Source organism: Magallana gigas, chromosome 1 (genome assembly GCF_963853765.1).
Source record: "Magallana gigas chromosome 1, xbMagGiga1.1, whole genome shotgun sequence".
Classification (NCBI taxonomy): Eukaryota; Metazoa; Mollusca; class Bivalvia; order Ostreida; family Ostreidae; genus Magallana; species Magallana gigas.
Genome location: NC_088853.1, coordinates 29,822,239 through 29,841,735, shown reverse-complemented (window position 1 = coordinate 29,841,735; position 19,497 = coordinate 29,822,239). Strand labels below are relative to the sequence as shown.

At 31.6% G+C, this 19,497-nt stretch overlaps 1 long non-coding RNA gene across 2 annotated transcripts in view; it reads right to left on the bottom strand.

The window, feature by feature from the left end:
- The window catches only part of LOC136273666 (uncharacterized), a 78,450-nt gene extending 59,787 nt beyond the window's left edge, over nt 1–18,663 (bottom strand). The window contains exons 1-4 of one of the 2 annotated variants that reach the window (XR_010711872.1): nt 18,566–18,663; nt 14,878–14,949; nt 13,232–13,368; nt 12,080–12,179 (exon numbers count right to left, since the gene is read on the bottom strand). This is a non-coding gene — a long non-coding RNA (uncharacterized lncRNA). Of the gene's footprint in view, nt 1–12,079; nt 12,180–13,231; nt 13,369–14,877; nt 14,950–18,565 lie in introns of those variants that run through there. The other variant, XR_010711873.1, reaches the window with a different exon arrangement.
- Nucleotides 18,664–19,497: the final 834 nt, after the last annotated feature.

Here is a 19,497-nt window from a genome sequence, read left to right as displayed (position 1 = left end):
TACATATACATGTATGTATCTTCAGCGATTAACATGAAATTAATTAGTTATGAACCTTTTCTTCTCTGAATAATTCGTTAAATATAGCCCGAAATTCGGCTCAGATGGCTGCTTGTTTCGATTAAATTAAGGTGAATTTAATCTTCTGCTTGCTTCAGTTTTTCACTTTGGACATCCTTTCAACTCCCCATTTTAAAAAAAATGTTTGCCTCTTACCTTTACATGGCTAACATCCAACAAAATATCAAGCTGTTGATTTGAAATGTTTACTTTCACAAACCGGAAGTTGTTTATAAAATTTCTTAGGGTTCTAATTTTAACGATATCGTTAAAAAATGTATAGGAATTCCTTGAAAATAAATAGGGTTTGTCCTTTAAACATGCTTATGAAGTGTACAAAGTTTGATACACATGCATGCGAGGGTTTTCTTTAAGTTTTGCTAAAAAGGCTGAAATGGACACACACATATACACACATACACACACACGCACAGCGGCGATGCTATATCCCCCTCGCAACAAGTTGTGCGAGGAGATAATAAACCTCTAGATTTTACATTTGACTACAAAAACCTAGATACTGTAAAAAAGACTATATACACGAGGTACGATTTTACTGCGAAACTGAAAGGATCAAATATCAAACTAAGAAGATGTCTTGATTTTTTTTCAGTTTTATTTATGCAAACTGCAGACCGGGTAAATCAAACTAATAAAATATATGTCTGATCGATAGAGTTTGCAATCGTATAATTGTAAACAGAAAGTACACTTTAACATGTGTTAGTTTAACTACATTAGTGTTTTGTATGCATTTTAACATCAATTCTCTGTAAATACCAAAAATATGTGGCCACGCGTTATCATAGAATTGAATTCTATCTCTCTGACTTGAAAAAGTGTTCCATTTGAAGACTCTCTGTGGGTATATTTTCGACGATTCATACTCAGTTTCCATAGCAACGACATTGAAACATTTTGCTTCTGACAAAAATGACATATAGAGTGCCATTATATAAATAACTCGTATGCTCCCTAAATGCATGAAGGTTTGATCATGACATTGATTTAATTTTATAAGCAAGTAAGCAATGTACTTTTACACATAAATTGATTCCAGTGAAATGTACAGATAACAATACCATCGGTTTGTGTTTCATAGATTTAGCATATAAAATAGTGAAACACATTAAATAATATCAATCCAATTTTAAGCAGGCGATTGAAAGCTGTAACAAACATTTTATAATAAGATAAGACGTTGGTCTAATAAATACAACCAAAATTGGCTTGGGTTTATTCACTGGCTTTCACATACAACTATTAGAAGTTACCGCTTTTCCACAAAATCCAACTTAAAGTTACTTCCCTTTGTTGACTCTTCTGTATTGAAGTACAAAAAAGACGTCACAACAACATGGCAAAAGCAGATGCTGGAAAAACATATATCAAATGGTGTTGAGAAAGCATGTAATTTAAGTTTTAGTGTATTTAGAGTAAGTCTCTATTGAATTGGTGAATATGAAATGAACCATGCTTTATTAGGATTTAGCTTAATTACCGATCTGTGCTGTATTCAAACCTTTTGTAAAGATGTGACTGTCTTGTACAGTTAAACAATTTTGATCAAGTGACACGGACAGAGATTTCCTCTACATAAGTTTCGGTAATCTGACATCCGAATCCAGCACTCAACCAAGGAAGCTAAAGAGCTACCAACCTGCAACACTTATATAGGATCAATGCAATACAATAAACACCCCAACCCCGGACTGGTGGTGTGGTCCAAGATGGAAAGAATCGCAGTGTGTATTCTTCCAGAGTGTCAACCGATAATATGCGTACTTTTGAGGATATGCTTTTTCGTACCCACAGCGATTACAGAAATCCATCATTGCCAGGCAGTTTATGTGAAAAGTCAGATCTGGTGTCAGTGATGTGGTTTAATTAAATTGACCCAAAATCTCTGGAATATATATGTATAAAATACCAGACCTATATCCAAATTCTGTAGGATTTTATCATTTTGAGAACCCTCAATAACAAGTGCAAAAATAGAATCATAAAAAGGCAGTCTTTGGAGATAAGATGAAGTCCATAGCAGTCCTTAATTCAGTTGGTCAAGGTATGTATATTCACATCCAAACCAAATAATTTTCAACTAATCTTATCGTCTGTTCCAGCATCCATCGCTTGCTGATTTTCTCAATGAATACACCTCAGGTCTAAATGTATAGAGTAAATTTTTAAATTCAGGCATCAGATTCCGCTGGCATACAAAATTACCCACCCCCAACACCCTCTCCAATTATTAACAGTATCACCCAGGTCCTTCATGTTATTTGCAATGTGAAATTTCAGAGGTTATTATTTTTTTTATTTGATAACTTAAGGTTATCTGTATATTGATACTTAAAGTAATAGAAAATAGCCCCCCCCCCCCCCCCAAAAAAAAAAGAAATAAAAAAATGTTTTTCACCCGTTTGATTTTTATATTTTTTTTGCATCATGTTATATTTCATACCTAAGATGTTTTGGGGGGTTTTTTGTTTTGTTTTTTTATGATTTGAGCCATCTTAATTAAACATACAGTGATGGAAATACAATTTGGAACAGACTAATTAATTTAGATTATATAACAGTACATGTAAAGTTCACACCATTAAAGTAAAAGTAATTTGGATATGTTTAAAATGTTTCATTTTATTATAAATTTCCTGTAAATATATTAAAATACAATTGTAGGATTATATATGCTGCAGAAATAAATGAATTTGGCTCTTATCATCACAACAGAGCCTGTCAAAAGGGAGACATATAACCGAAAATGTGAGTTCATGATTTTAAACAGAATTAATCAAGAAGTGATGTCACATGTAGATATTCCAATCAGCTGATAGTATATTATCTATCATGCAGGAATCAACAGTAACACTTGTACAGTTGCTGTGTCCAGCTGATTTTGTAATTGTATTTGGACAAGTCATTCTACACAAACACTTTTCTGGTTTACATTTCATTTTTCTCGAACAATTATGATATGATGATAGGCCTCATAAAATATGAAAAATTAAACATTTGTTTTTCACTGTAAGGGAACAGATCGAATTTTAAGTAAAAAAAAAGAAATATGAAATTTCAGTGAAGGTTGAAAACCTATATCCAAACTATATAGTAGCTTAGTTACTGAAATAAATGTACTAAATCTACTGTAGATTTCTTATTTCACGCGAGTACTTAATTCCGCGATTCAATGATTTACAATCAAATCGCGAGAACATAAAATCGCGAATGCCAAAATTTTATCATAGTTTCATGTTGTTTACATATGTCCTTAAATTAAAAGCGAGATTTTAGAATTCACGAGACGGGCTTCTAGCGACTTTACGCGGATATTAATTTCTCGCGTTTAATTAGGAATTTACAGTACATGTCAGTGAGATATCACTAGAACACACCAGCAGATTGAGTAGAATATTCTTCTCTTGAGTGATATTATATACAATAGTAAGATATGTTTTAACCCTGATTTTTTTTTAAATATTAAGAAGATTTTTTTATACTGACCCAGTATTTATATACACTTTATTTGATAACAACAACAATAAAGATAAATTTTAATGAAATATTTTGTGACAGTAAATAATGTGGAGACCAACCATACTCTTTTCAATTTCTATCATTTATTTTATATGCCATTCATTTTTTTACATACTTTTCAATGACAAATTACAATTTATTATAGCATTTACACAAGTAATCAACTTGCCCGAAGAACAGGTTAATATTTTAGTTAATGTTGAGCCCCGTTATGCTATATCTATTTCGGTTGCAGCTGTTAATTAGTGCATGCAGCTATAGACTAATATTCCAAGTGAAAATAACATTAATCAATATAACTTGATATATTAATTAAAAGCCATTTCCTCTTTTTCTTTTTTTAAAATATTGTACATGTAAATATAAACACATCAGAATTTTGCTTCTTTTTTGAAAAAACACCATTTGAACATGTCTGTTGTGGTATTTTATGCGAAATATATACATTTAAATGATTTTATTAAAAGATCTATATTTTACATTTTCAACATTGCAGAGTGTTGAGGAAAATAATCAGAACAGTCCAGTGAATACCCATACCAGCGAGACAGACTGACATACAATGCTAGATGAACATTAAATAATGAACAAACTGAACTCTCTAAAATATTGACCAATTCAACATAAATTAAGTGTCACTATAATGTTTTTTTATTTTATTTCCATGATTTGGAATATATTTTGAATATTTTTTTGAAGAATTATTTATTAGTTTTTAAGTAAGTGTTGATTCTTATTTCTGAAGTTGCATTGAAAAGCTATATCATGTTCCCCCTGTGCTGATATTTGGAGTTATCTGCCCTTTATCATACAAAAAAATCAATTTAAGCCTTCTTAAAGTGGTAAAAATCATAAATGAGTTATCTACTCAAGCAGTTAACCTATTTCATTAATGGAAAATATCTAAAAACAGCATTTCATGCCATTATTATTTGTTAGGACTCATTTGATAGGGTTTTCATGCTTAGAGTCATCTGCCATTTGCAAAAAAAAATAGAAACAATTCTTATAAAGCCAAATTAAATTATCCTGAGACATTGAAGTTAAAATATTTTGAAATATTTTATCAGTTCTCATTTATTTATTTAGAAAAAGTATTTTAAAGGAGTTTTATGATAAACTTACTGTTTAAAAAATATTTTATAAATTTTTTAGGGGGTGGGAAGATGTCAAATTAACAATTTTTGGAAGTAAAATAAACAAAGACGAAAAAGATACCCGCTCTGGTTTTTATAAATAATATTTTATATAAATATGATGTTTTAAAATTTGCAATTGATTTATTTTTTCTTTGCCTGCAATTTTTGAGAGACTTTCAAAAATACAGGGTGAAAATTGAAATATCAAAATTTAGAAATGTTGGCCATCTTTGAGCGACCAGTTTTAAAATGAACAAGGACATTTGTTCTATGATTATAATGTGTGAAATATCTTGAAAATTTATAAATAAGCCTGTCGTGTGACAATGAGTTTACCTTATTTTCCAACTTAAAAACTGGGTATTTTTAAATTAGGTATTTGGGCCCTAAATGAATGAAATTGGTTACCATTACAACCAAGGTAATAGGCATTATTTTGATGGTGGATAATGTCATACCTTATGGGTATCAATCGCCTGAGAAAATTTCATGAAAATCTGAGATCATGTGTGCCATGACCCTATAGTAATGTTTTGGTCTTTACATAGAATTGATGTTAAGTTCTTTATCTACTTTTGCATTATGACATATACACGGTCTGGAAAACAGCACACAAACCGCTAACCGTGTTAAAGGGTTGATGGGATATTAAGTTTAAAGGTTGACATCAGAGTAAGGTTGATAATATTAAAATAATTCATGCTGTTCTCTTATATTGAATTCTATGAAAATATTTATTTTGATAAATATAAACTTATTAAAACCGACAAGTTCCTAAAAGATATTAAAAATGGTTATATCAATAGGAATCTTACCATTATTACTTAATGTTATCATGTTATGACAATGATGAAAATTAAAAAAAAAATACTTACGTTCTCTTTTTGCAAGTTATGCGTCCATTAAATACAGTTGCTAAGGACTGTTGGAGTTGTTGCTCATACAAAATCTAATGCATGCTCTATAACTTATGCTGAAAGCAATTACATTTAGATCATACATGATTTGTGTTTTAAAAAAAGAAACATGTAATCAAACATAATTGATTTTTGTTGCTGAAGACCATCTGCCTATGTAGTATGTGTCCAGTATCTAAATGTGAGTTTAAAACAGTGTTCAAATGTTGTAATATTAGCAAGCTCAGATATGATTTATTCATTTGAGAAGGTCTGTTTGTTTATGCACTCTTGCACATACCCAAAATATGATTGTGCAAGGGCTACTGTTACAGCAATTAATCTGAAAAAAGGACACAGAACATTTTAGATTTGACATACATGTAATTCAGACATTTTTCTGTTCTGAAAGTAGCAACATGCATCCAGCGTTAGTTTGTAATTTGTTAGTCCAACAAGTACTGGCACTCCCATTTTCTACAGATAAACTTGGATATTTACTGACGATGTATTAGCATTACTAATAAACTTAAAAAGGACTGACATTACTGAGAAACTTATAAAAATACTGCCAAACTTAAACAGTACTGATAAACTTAGCGAAGTACTGGCACATTTTACTGATGGTACTGAAAAACTGTACTGACCCAATTGTTCTTACTCTTATTGAATACAATTTTATCTGAGCTTTTTTCTGTTATGTCATTTTTCACCATTAGTCAATTAAGCTACCTAGGTACAGTGTAAAGTTTATACGGACTGATATTAATTTTAAAGTATTAACATATCTGTTACATTTACCTTGTTTAATGTAAACAAAAAATATGATTAGAAAAGTTGTCATAATTTTAAAAAGTGTAGAATTAAGGTTTTGTTTGTTATATATAAAATATGTTGTACAAAAAAGAATAAGGAAAAATTGGTATTGGATGCTTGCGAATGACTCAAAAAGCCACAGTTTTTTATGTTCAATGTTTATACGTAAAACATCTTAATGTTTTAATTTAATATGTCTTACCTTATTCTGCAAATCATGTGTAAAAAAAATCATTTGTATATTAGATATGATGCGGGATACAACGTAAGGTTAACCGGTAGTATGACTTACCGCGCTAAAAAAAAAACCCAACTATTACAAGGTCCATGGTGACATGGTAAAGTCTTGTTAACTTTATACCAACATTGGTACAGTTTCTCGGAGAGAGAGAGAGAGAGAGAGAGAGAGAGTTTGCATTGATTTTGGTTTAAAAGTTACTTTTAGTTTTACCAGTAATTGATTTTCAATAAGTTAACATGCAATCCTATTAAATTTTTATAACGTACAATGTATAAATATTTAGATTAACGTAAAGTGGTCAATTTTATCTTTTTTCCATCACTGTTTTATTTTACACCAGATCAAATGATCACAGAACCTGAAAACATATGTTTAACAACTGGTTGATTGAAGTTTAGGTTTTTACAGAAAGATATTGACATTTTGTCATTCGGTCAGTGGTTATGTAATAGCTATTGTACACAGCCCTTCTTGACAATTTGCAGTGCACGGTAGCGAGATTTGAAACAATGATGTGACAGACACACGTGTACTTGTATATTCACACACACTCTCTAAGATCTGAGTGGCAAGTAAGTGATATAAAATAGATTATAAAATAGCTATAGAATAGTGAACAGTCCTTCTTGACAATTTGCAGTACGCGGTAGCAAGGTTAAGAATAATGAAGCGACAGACACACGTGTACTTGTATATACACACACGTCTTAAGGTTTGAATGTTCGGTAAGGCTAAACAACAACGCAATATGTTTCTAACACCCCTTAATACCCCCCCCCCTCCCCAGTTTTTCAAGTCAAGAAAAAAGAATTTGAAATTTTGATTTATCAGTTCTAAGTATTTCAAACATGAAAAGGATGAGTTTTTAATTTGGAATATAACATGACACACTGATATGTATTAAAACTTAATTGCTTTGTTTTTTTCATGTTTCAAATAAAATTTAAATGAATGTAAGATGTTTTTCTAATTTTGAGCTGAAACAGTGTTTTAAAATCATGCATGTGTGTATTTACATACCCGTTACAGGCAATTGTATACATGCGTTAAATCATTGGTGAACTGTATCATTGCTTTATATGCACTTGTATGAAGAAAGTTCTGTACAATATTCATATAGGTTAATAACCTGGACAATGCACATTGTGAAAGGTTAAAAGTGTCAATGAACCGGACTACCCCCCACTTTCTAAAAATACCTCTCTCTCTCTCTCTCTCTCTCTCTCTCTCTCTCTCTCTTTCTCTCTCTCTCTCTCTCTCTCTCTCTCTCTCTCTCTCCAACAATACATTTCATTATCGAAAAGCATTCAAACCTTTAAATATTTTTATTCCAATTATGTTGGATACGAAGATAATCTATAAACTGAAATCGAGAATTGTATGTCCATTTACACACGTATGCATCCATTTTAATATCATGTTTTTAATTTTATCTAACAACCATTTTATCTTGAAATTCTCAGTCGTTTTCATTTCATGTTACTGCTAGTTCTTACTAACACTGCGCAACAAATAAAAAAGGGGGGAATCATTTGGGGAATCATTTGACATGTTTTATAGTTTTACAATACGAGCAAACATACAAATGTTTAATGCCAAAAATCCGCCTTCAATCACGCTTCGAATTTTTATAATTTGGTAAGACTATTATATCTATTTCATGCACATTAAATGTGGCCAATTTTTTCTGTAATTTAAATTATGAATATTGAGCATAAGAAAAACAACAAGAAGCCTAATGGGCTGGCTTTATATGGGTGTTCAATAAAGAATGAAACGGCAATTTAAAAAGTTCACCAGGATATGAAGTTGGTTGGTCACGTGATCAAATCCTGTGAAGCCAGAAGGGCTTCTCAGTAGATTTAATCACGTACTAACCAACTTCATATCTCGGTGAACTTTTAAACATTGCTGTTAATTACTTATATTTACGTTTGAAATAGACGAATCGTTCAGAAGTGTTATATTCACCGAGATTTTATGTTTACAATAATCCAAGCAATAAGTGCGTTATTTGATCATTGTGACGTCACAAAAACGTTCATTTGAGAAATAAACGGCAATTTAAAAAGTTCACCGGGATATGAACTTGGTTGGTCACGTGATCAAATCCTGTGAAGCCCGTAGGGCTTCTCGGTAGATTTGATCATGAACCAACCAACTAATTATCCCGGTGAACTTTTTAACATTGCTGTTAATTACTTATATTCATGTTTGAAAAAGACAAATTGTTCAGAACTGTTAAAATTACCAACATTTCAAGTTTACAATAATCCAAGCGCGTGCTATGATCATTAGAACGCCATGAAAATGTTCGTACAGAATTGAACGTTTTCGCTATTCTATTGTAAAGATAGAATATTGTGAAATGTAGCCCCTCGGTAGATTTACCATTACTTACTATACTCTGTCCCGATTTTTTGATTCCACCACTTTTCGCTTGATATTTTGATAATAATAAATACCTTTGTGCTCAAACTATGTTCATCCACTAACATGAAAAATGTCCCGATTATCTGTTATGAAAAACCCCCTCTACCGCTTTAGGTTACAATACACATCCCAAAATAAAAAGTATACGGGGATTTTGCATTGTATCAGCCATTAATTAGCCTGGATGATAACGTTGAAAAATTGCACGAGGTGTCCCAAGTACTTCCGAATGGAGAACATGTGTAAAAATTCCCCATTATAAATCTCCGTAAGAAATTTGTTTTTATCCCTGTAAACTTTTATGAGAGAAAAGGGAAAATTTGTCAATGAAGGTATCTTCGATATTTTCCATTTCATCAATTATAACTGTACTTCTTTCACAGGTATGTGTATTTTTATTAAAAATCAAGTGGTGGAAGCAATAACTTGGGACGGACTATTAACACTGTGCCGGATAATTATGCCAGTGCCAAGGTGGCATTTTTGCACCCGCTTAAGATGCAGTTTCGGAAAAATCCATGTATACCAAATGATAGACCATTGTCAGAGAGTATTAAACGACTTTTTTAGTGTGTTTCACCTGACAGGTGAGATATTTACCTTTAAAAATTAATATCCCATCGGAAAATGATAATTCCCATAGGAGAATTGATTCTCCTATAGGAAATTCGACGATCCTATAGGATTTTTTAAAAGTCCTATAGGAATTATATTTCCTATAGGAGAATGGTATTTCCTGTAGGAATTTGATTCAGACATGTAGTTTTCCTATACGATATTAAGTTTTCCTATCGGATTTTATCAAATCCTATCGGAATTGAAATTCCTATAGGAAGTTCTTGTATTTCGATAGGATATTTCAAATTACCTATAGGAATATTGTTTTTCCTATGGGAAAAATTATTTTCCTATAGGAATTTATTTTTGAAAGGTAAATATCTCACCTGACAGGTGAGATACAATGATAACAAAGGTGGTTGTTAACTCTTTAAGCAATGGTGTATCATATGGCATATTTGAATTTTTCGATATATGCAGCTTAAGCGGGTGCAAAAATGCCACCTTGGCACTGGCATAATTATCCAGCACAGTGTTTATAGTTATTGTATTTTTAAAAATCCTATATGTGAAAGAAGAAAGGTGAACATCGATACACCAGAATGAATGCGCTCAATTCCTTCACTTAAAAATATTGAAAAATTTAGTAGGCCTTCTCCGTTATAACGATTGTCGTTTACCAGGCATGAATTCATTTCGTATGACGTTTCATATCCTTACTCACTTCATTGATGAATAAACTTAACTGAAAAATGTTGTCACATATGTTAAAGAGTTATAATTCAAATTCATGTATTGGCAGGCATGACGCTCTATTGTACCAAGGCTCACCCATTATTTTCGTTTTATTGGTGAAAAAACAACAAATGTCTACAAACAAAGATGATTTCCGTTGCAATTTTTTTTAAGAACATCGATAATGCTTTTATCTTCATAATAATAATGTGTCAGGACTATGGAAACTGTTTAAAAGACGTCGTTTTTATTTACTTGTGTTTGAAAAACTATCAATTTTTTTTATGCAATTCATCGTTAAAGAAGGAGCACCAGAAAGTAGTTCCAGCATAATATCATCCTTTTAGCAAGACATTTCTATTGATCAACCAAAATTTTAGCGTCAATCGTAGAATTATAAGAAAGATACATCGCTTGGTGCGAGTCATGTTTTTGTTCACATGAGTTTATTACATTCAACTTTAAGATTTTTAAACCTGATCTTTCCTATTCAGCATAGCTGCATTTAAAATATAAACGAACTAAAGCATGATCTCAGCTTTGTGTACAAACATACAGTAGCATTGCGCGCAAAGCTCTGTATCTTGCTTATAACTAGAAGCTTGACTCTCAGGTTAGTAACTATAAATTTGTTAACAATTAAAACAAAAGAAAAATGCACTAAAACAAAGAAAAAACACAATTCATGTTTCATCATATATATACTTATATATTTCTAGCAGCGAGAATAATCTCCGTTTAGATTGAAATTGCTGAGCATCTTAATAAAACATGTTGCATTAATTAACCATTACGTAGAGATCGTACCCAATTACACGTACCAACATAATGAATAGTATTCTATAAAATGTTGGTAGTGCGTTAGATTTTGTTCAGGTACATGTAAACAGTCAGCTGTCTGATTAACCGGTCTACACGTAAAATAATTAAATTCGAAAATAAAGACGGTTCCTCTCAAGTTAAACTAAACATGCTAAACGAAAATCAAAGCAAGCTAAAACCACCGTCACAAATGAAAATGTCAACGCATTGAAATATTTAACCTCAATTTACTTCACCTAAACGGCACAAATATATTTTGGATGTTTCAAATATTCCCTTCGCACGTAAACTGCTGCACAACAACCAAATTCATCTCCGTTCAACTTCAAGATGGCTGCTTCTTACATAGACTGGTTTTCGATATATGAAATATCAAACCCGAAGTTAAACTAACTGACCTCCATCTTCTCTGTCTTATTATATATACTCAAATTTGAAATAGAATTAGCCCTTAAATTTTGCAATTTATCTGTTCCTTCCCATAAGGATGATTTATGCTAAACTACGTTGAATTTGACTCAGTAGTTCTTGAGAAGAAGAATTTTAAATATGCACCCCCTTTTTCTACTCTTTCGAGGTTTTCTCCGCTTTGAATAAAGGTCAGTCTTTGATTTCTGCAATTTATATTCCCCTTCCCATAACGATGCTTCTGGCTAAATTTCTCTGAAGTTGGCCGAGCGGTTTTAGAGAAGATGTTCAAAATGTAAAAAATTAACAGACGGACAGATAGACAGACAGACGGACGGACAGACGGATGACGGACAAAATGTAATCAGAATAGTTCACCTGAGCTTTCACCTCAGGTGAGCTAGCAAAAAAAAACCCAAAAAACAAATGCCTGCAGGATTTAGATGTCAATTTTTAATTCTTACTACAGATAACACAGGGCTTTCTAACATACCGATTTTGAAGAAAGAGGTCAGTAATCATCCGGGTAACCTGAAATAAAAAAAAAGTATTGAATTTAAAACTTACACGATACAAAAATACGTAAAAGGTAGATGCTTAGATTTTATTATGCCTATTGTTGATGAGGTTAGCGATGTGGCCCAAAGGTCTCTTGTTTGTATATAATGTGTCCGACAATTTTCGATTGTGATTATACTTTTTGCATGATACATACAAAATTCTCCAGGTCTAAATTCGACGCATTGTCATATTGGTATGTTACAATTTGGTTTTTTTTTAATAGCAACATCAAAAACGATAAACCTTAATTATTATGATTTGATTTGTCTTACAGAGCATTTTATTTTTAAATATGATGTACGTATTTCCCCTTCATAAGTAAATAAACGTTTTAAGCGCATAAAAATTCACAATGTTTCATATGTATAAAATAACTTATGAAAATCATATTGTGAAAGTTTGAATTCAATTGAAGCATTTCTGACCGTTTTATCGCCAAATATGAACGATCAATGCTAGGAAACAGTGTCAAAAAAATAAAGTTTGTTTGCACGCAGGAGCATCTCCGATTAAGACCATGAGGTTCTTTAAAGCTGCTGGAGATAGCCGACATGTGTCGTGGACAATAATTTACAAATGACATAAGTGGTTAAAGAGGGAAAGGCTAATATTTTGGATGACGAAAGAACTCCCTATACATCCTGGATCTTGCACCTATATCATTCTCTCACCAGAGGTCGCGCTTCGCAAGTGAATGCGTTTTATGCATCACAATTAACTCAGACATTCAAGAATCAAAGTTCCGTATTTTATTTATCCAACATTTGTCAAATCTGAAATAATACAACGTACACCATATGGTTGGTCTAAGGACTGTATTAAAATGATATCTCATGTCCCATTCTTTTCAATTTACACATTGCCTTACGTTCTTTTAATAGCAAATAGCATTATCATCATGAGAGAGAACACAAATCAAATTAATTCTTTTAAGACCTTGTAAATAAATGATGAGTGAGAAATATGTGTCTTTGCAAACAAGTCATACATTTTATTTAGTCTAGATATTTGTTATACTCAACCTAAACTTCCAGGGTACACGATTTTCTTATCGTTTTCCTCCTACCCATAATGCCAACCGTCTTTCGTCTCCATTGCCTTGTCGTTCGACTATTCCTCCTGCTAAGTATCTCCCCAGTTTACTACTGTTACTCATATTCTGTAAAATTAGTAATAATTAAGGAAGTAGGTATAAACTACCGAAAGTTAGTTAAGTCATTTCATGCATATCTTTTACAAATTAATGCTATGCTATGGTATGCGATTTAAGGAGGCCGACTTTAGTTTGCATTGCGCATGTTTTTGCGCATTCTAATATAATACCGTTGATTTATAATTCTTATGAATTTTTTTCGATATCATTTATAAAATTGAACACAATAAACAAAATACAGGTAAAAATATTTAAATTTTTAAAGGAAATTTTTATTTTTTACACGATTTTTACGTTGTGCGGTAGGGGAGCATTGTCATTGCGCTTCTATGATGTTATGATAAAATGAAGCTTTGTTGGAGTACGTTATAAGAAATAACATAAAAGAAAAAGTAAAAATTGTACGCTGTTGAAATTTTATATACAGAATGATGCTATCCTCGAGGACATTTTCCTGAGTTTTGGAATGAATCCATTATACCAATCATCATTCGTGATGATCCAAATATATAGCAAAATTTGGTGCATTTTAATATTTTGAGATGGCCCCCGCTAAAAACCAAACGGTAGAATTGTGTGTTTTTTGCATATAAGGTAGGAAATGATATTACTAATCATATATAACAATTTGAGAAAAAAAGCTATTGTAGTATTTTTTAAAATTGCTTTGATTTGCGGAAAATGACAGTTTCCTATATATTCCTATAGTAAATGTACCATTATTTTGAGATGGTCCCTAAAAAGAACCACACGGTCGATTTTCATGAACCTTCGCAAATAAACAAGAGTTGGTTTAAATAGCATATGGTTAAAAAATAAAGAGTTATGCTATTGTAGTTTTTCAGCAAAAAAAACCCAAATCGGCCTCCTTAAATGATATGCTATGAGATTTGAATGCTATGCTATGAGAAATTGAAATGAAGGGCTTAATGATATTGTATGCTATGGCATGCCATGAGATTTGAATAAAACGCCTCCATACACAGAAGAGTTCCACATATTTCGAATTAAAATAATAAGAGGTCAAAGTTTCCCACAAATCTATCATGTAAACATTTATTTTTTCATATAAAAACATTTAAAACCGAGTTAAAATAATGTTGTATGCTATGCTCAGGTATGCTATGGTATAATATGACGAATGCGATTCTATGAGATTGTATACTATGTTAAGAGATTCTAATACTATGTTATGAGATTTCAATGCTGTGCTTTGAGATTTCAATGCTATGCTATGCTATGCTATGGTGTATGTTGTGAAAGATATCTGTACGATGGGGAAGGTAAAAACAGAAATTAACATATGAAACTACAAGCGTAGATCACAATTGTTTGTGTAATCTACAACTGAATACCGTTCCTTTTATTCCTTTTAGGTTGCTAAGGATTCATTTGTTGATAAAATAGACATCGTTATTATATTATAACGAATGGGGCTGTAAGATTTACCAAGGAATGTCATTTTTTTTTATAAATATGTGTATGTAGTTTTATATTTGCTGAAATAATACTTACCGAAATCATCTGTACACCTGTAATATTTACGTTGATTAGGACAACTACAAGTAGCACGAAGATGAACTTCATCTAAAATATAACATTCATTTAAAAATAATGAAATCCGATGAACATAGAAAATATTTCCATTTTCCATATGATATTGAAACAAACGTTATTTTATCATCAACAGATTTGTTTGTTCTAGACATGGACAGAAAATAATTTTCATATTAGGAATGCGTGATATTTAAACCACAATTCAAGGAATTGACATTGCATTTGACTTTAAGACTTTACAAATGTACGACAGATGTATAAGCGATTAAACTAATAAAAATGAAACATTTGGGAAAAAAGGACAGTGTTTTAATGACAAGCAGCGTTTGGTTGTATTTAAATACCGGAATCTACCTCTTCAAAAAATATTAAGTACGAATTTTGATAGTATGAGAAAACGCAACAAATCACAAGTAACACGTTTTCAAAGATAAAATCTCTAACTTAGACCAAAAATTTGTTAATTATGTGTGTCCTGCATGCATGAAAATTTTGTTTATTAAGGGCATTGGTAAAAGGATAATATAGATTACGAACAGAGAGAAAAAATATCCACTATAGTCCATACTGGTTGATTTAAACGAGTTTTACTGTATTAATATGTCTTTTAATTGTTACAAAAATAGGGTAGTACAATACACATGTAAATTTAATTATTTGACATACATGTTTATTTTTTTCAAATGCCAAAAATATTGCCGTGATATTATGAATATTATTAATTTGATTCCAGTATCTAAAAAGAATGATACAAATTCAACTTTTCAATTATTCAAGGCAGAAAAAATAAGGTATATCGTATTTTGATTATTTCGAAACATATATTTAAATTATTTTTTCTCTTCTATGTAATTTGACCTTCTTTACAAACAACACATAACACATATTTTCCTCGTGCCCCGCGACCCAAATTGCAGCAAAGTTTAAGACCGTGTCTCGGGTTAAACGGCGTAGTCTTGTGCTAGGGTCGTTCACTAAGTCAGCACAACATGCTGCAGTTTCGACGATCGATTACAGGTGAACAAAAGTATTGGACTGAAACACAAATTATCTTCCTCGCCTAAAAACAATTGACTGCTGCACGCACTTTTATATCAAAATAATAATAATAAACCTATGTATTAACATATGGATGTTGGTTTTTTTTTATTTATAGCGTTTTTTTTAATTCATTACTTGACGGTGTATCTGTAAATCCATTAAAATGTTCCTTCACTTTAAGAATTTATAATTAGTTTTGAAGTAAAATGTTTTTCTCCTTCCTCTTTCACCCCTGCGAATGTGTTGGGAATGTTTTTTTTTTATCGTTGCTAAGTACATAATAAATCCAGAGGTGCTCGAATAAAAGTTCACGAGACTTCATCGAGATTTTTTCAGTTCTTGTGAAATTTCGAGGGGAAGTATAAGTGTTCGGATAATATTCTCAAAATACGTAAGTACTGTTCGTTTTTCATATCATATCCTACTTTGGTTTATGTTAAAACGAGAAAAGCTTTCAAGATGTATGTCTTATTTCACCATCTAGCAGTTACATGTATTTATATTAAAAGATAATATTCAGAACAGAGTTATCGTTCGTTTTCAACCACGTTTAGAATGGTTGAAAAATCAACATTGGATTGCTTAATAAAATCATAGCCATGTTTGATGCTTGTTGTGTGCAATTACATGTTTAAAAAAAACGCGTGCCTGTTTTGCCTTAAAACTTCGTATATCGAGCCATTTTCAAGGATCATTCTGCATAAAATGGTACAGTCTGTTTCACTATTGATGTTATTACTAGGTCAGGCGCGGATCGAAAGTTAATCCTCAGGAGGGATCTTTTTTAAGCATGTTAGTTGTTACAACAGCAGACAACAACTAATTTTTGTATATCACAGTTTTTCTAGAACACATTCAACTCACTAATTAATGGAGATAAAGTTTAAAATCAACACTGGCACCGCAAAGCGGAGTATACCCTCGCGAAATGAAAATATTGTGAGGGTAAATTCATTATTCAGAAAACATTTCATTGAAGAGACCAAATATTGAACTCGTTAAAAACCATTTGAATTAGAATATTTCGCTTATTCCTATCCCCATGCACGCTCTGTGTATATCCATGGGGTGGGTGCATTTACGTGGTTGTACAATTGCTCCCATTACTAGGGAAAACACACCACAAACGTGTTAAACTTTAGTAATATAGTTTAATAAATTCTCTTGATCCAGTGAACTTACATTACACATGTAGACAATTAGTGTAGGCAAATTTAAGTTTCATTTTGAAAAGGAAATGTAGCTAAAATATGGCGATTTATAGTCTGCTCTATGAAAAAAATCGAGATAACATGTCGTAATTTTAACCCCAATAATTTAAAAAGAGTATCATACACATACATGTATGTATCTTCAGCAATAAACATGAAATGAATTCCCGGTTAATCATGGGGACGATATTTGTCAAAGTCTCTTCTGAGTTATGAACCTTTTTTTCTCTATGTAATTCGTTAAATATATCCCGAAATTCGGCTCAGACTGCTGCTTGTTTCGATTAAATTAGGGTGAATTTAATCTTCTGCTTGCTTCAGTTTTTCACTTTGGACATCCTTTCAACTCCACCTTTTTAAAAAAATGTTTGCTTCTTACCTTTACAGGGCTTACATTCAACAAAATATCAAGTTGTTGATTTGAAATGTTTACTTTCATGAACCGGAAGTCGTAATTAAAATTCCTTAGTGTTGTAATTTTAACGATATCTTAAAATATTTATAACGGAATTCCTTGAAAATAAATAGGGTTTGTCCTTTGAACATGCTTATGAAGTGAATAGAGTTTGATACACATGCATCGAGGGCTTTCATTAGATTTTGCTAAAAAGGCTAAAATGGACACAAACATACATACTTAACCAAACACGCACAGCAGCGACGCTATATCCCCCTTGCAACAAGTTGCGCGAGGGGACAATAAACCTCTAGATTTTATTTTTAACTAGAAGAACCTAGATACTGTGAAATAGACTATATACACGAGGTACGGTTTTTACTGCGAAACTGAAAGGGTCAAATAAAACAACGTGGTCTAAAATTTGAACGACAATAACATTCGCAGGGGTGTCTTTAATCTTATCAAACTGAGAAGAAGTCTTCATTTTCTCTCTGTTTTATTTAGGCACACTGCAGGCCGAGTAAATCAAATTATTGAACTATATGTCTATGAAGTCGATTGTACCAAATTTTCACATAGTTTGCAATCGTATAATTGTAAACAGAAAGTACACATTAACATGTGTTAGTTTGATTACTTAGTGTTTGTATGCATTTTAAGTTCTTGATCTACTTGTGCATTGGCAAAGTTTCCTGTAAAAGTGATATATACACTGTCAGGTAAACAGAGCACAAACCGCTAACCGTGTTAAAATATCCACAAAAGGGTTAATGGCATAATAAGTTTTAAGGTTGACGTCAGAGTAAGGTTGATAATATTAAAATAATTCATGGTTTTCTCTTATATTCTAAGATAAATGTTTAATTTAAAAAATATATACTGATCAAAACCGACGAGTTCCTCATAGATATAAAAAAGAAGTTTTATAGCAAAAGGAATTTTATCATTTTCAAAGCATGTTATGACAGTGAAGAAAAATTAAAGGAATACTTACGTCCTCTTTTGCCAGTTATATGACAATAACTGCATTTGAAAAGGACTGTGGAAGTTGATGCTCTAACAGAATCAATGAATGCTATATTACGTATGCTGAAAGCAATGAAATTTAAACCATACATGATTTAAAACTTTTTTGTTTTAAAATATTGATCATGTAATCAAATATAATTGCTTGTTGTTGCTGAAGACCATCTGCCCATGTATTATGTGTCCAGTATCTAAATTTGCGTTTAAAACAGTAATCAAATATGGTAATATTAGCGAGATTAGACATGATTTATTCATTTGAGAAGGTCTGTACTCTTACAGATAACCAAAATATGGCTGTGCAAGGCTACTTTTACAACATTTAATCTGCTCTAAATAAAGGACACAGAACATTTTAGATATGACATAATTCAGGTATTTTTTATGTTCTGAAATTAGCAACATGCATCCAGAGTTAGTTTGTATTCGTAGCTATCACTACTAAGTCCAAACAGTACTGCATTTCCCATTTTGTACTGATAAACATAGACATTTACGGACGATAAACTGGGATTATTGATAAACTCAGAATTTATTTCCTGATAAGTTAAATTGCAAATCTAATTTCATTACCAATTTTTTATCATTCAGCGGGTCTGGTAAGAACATACACGACATACGTAATAATGTGTAAATGTAGTACTAGTGTTTTCTATACATGTAGCAGCTTATATAGACTCAGAGAGAGAGAGAGAGAGAGAGAGAGAGAGAGAGAGAGAGAGAGAGAGAGAGAGAGAGAGTTTGAATTGATTTTGAATTATATAAGTTACTATTAGTTTAATCAGGATTGATTATTAATAAGCGAACATGCAATCCTACATGTAATCCTAATTAATTTTTATGACTTACAATGTATAAATATTTAGATTAACTTAAAGTGGTCAATATAGTCACTATTTT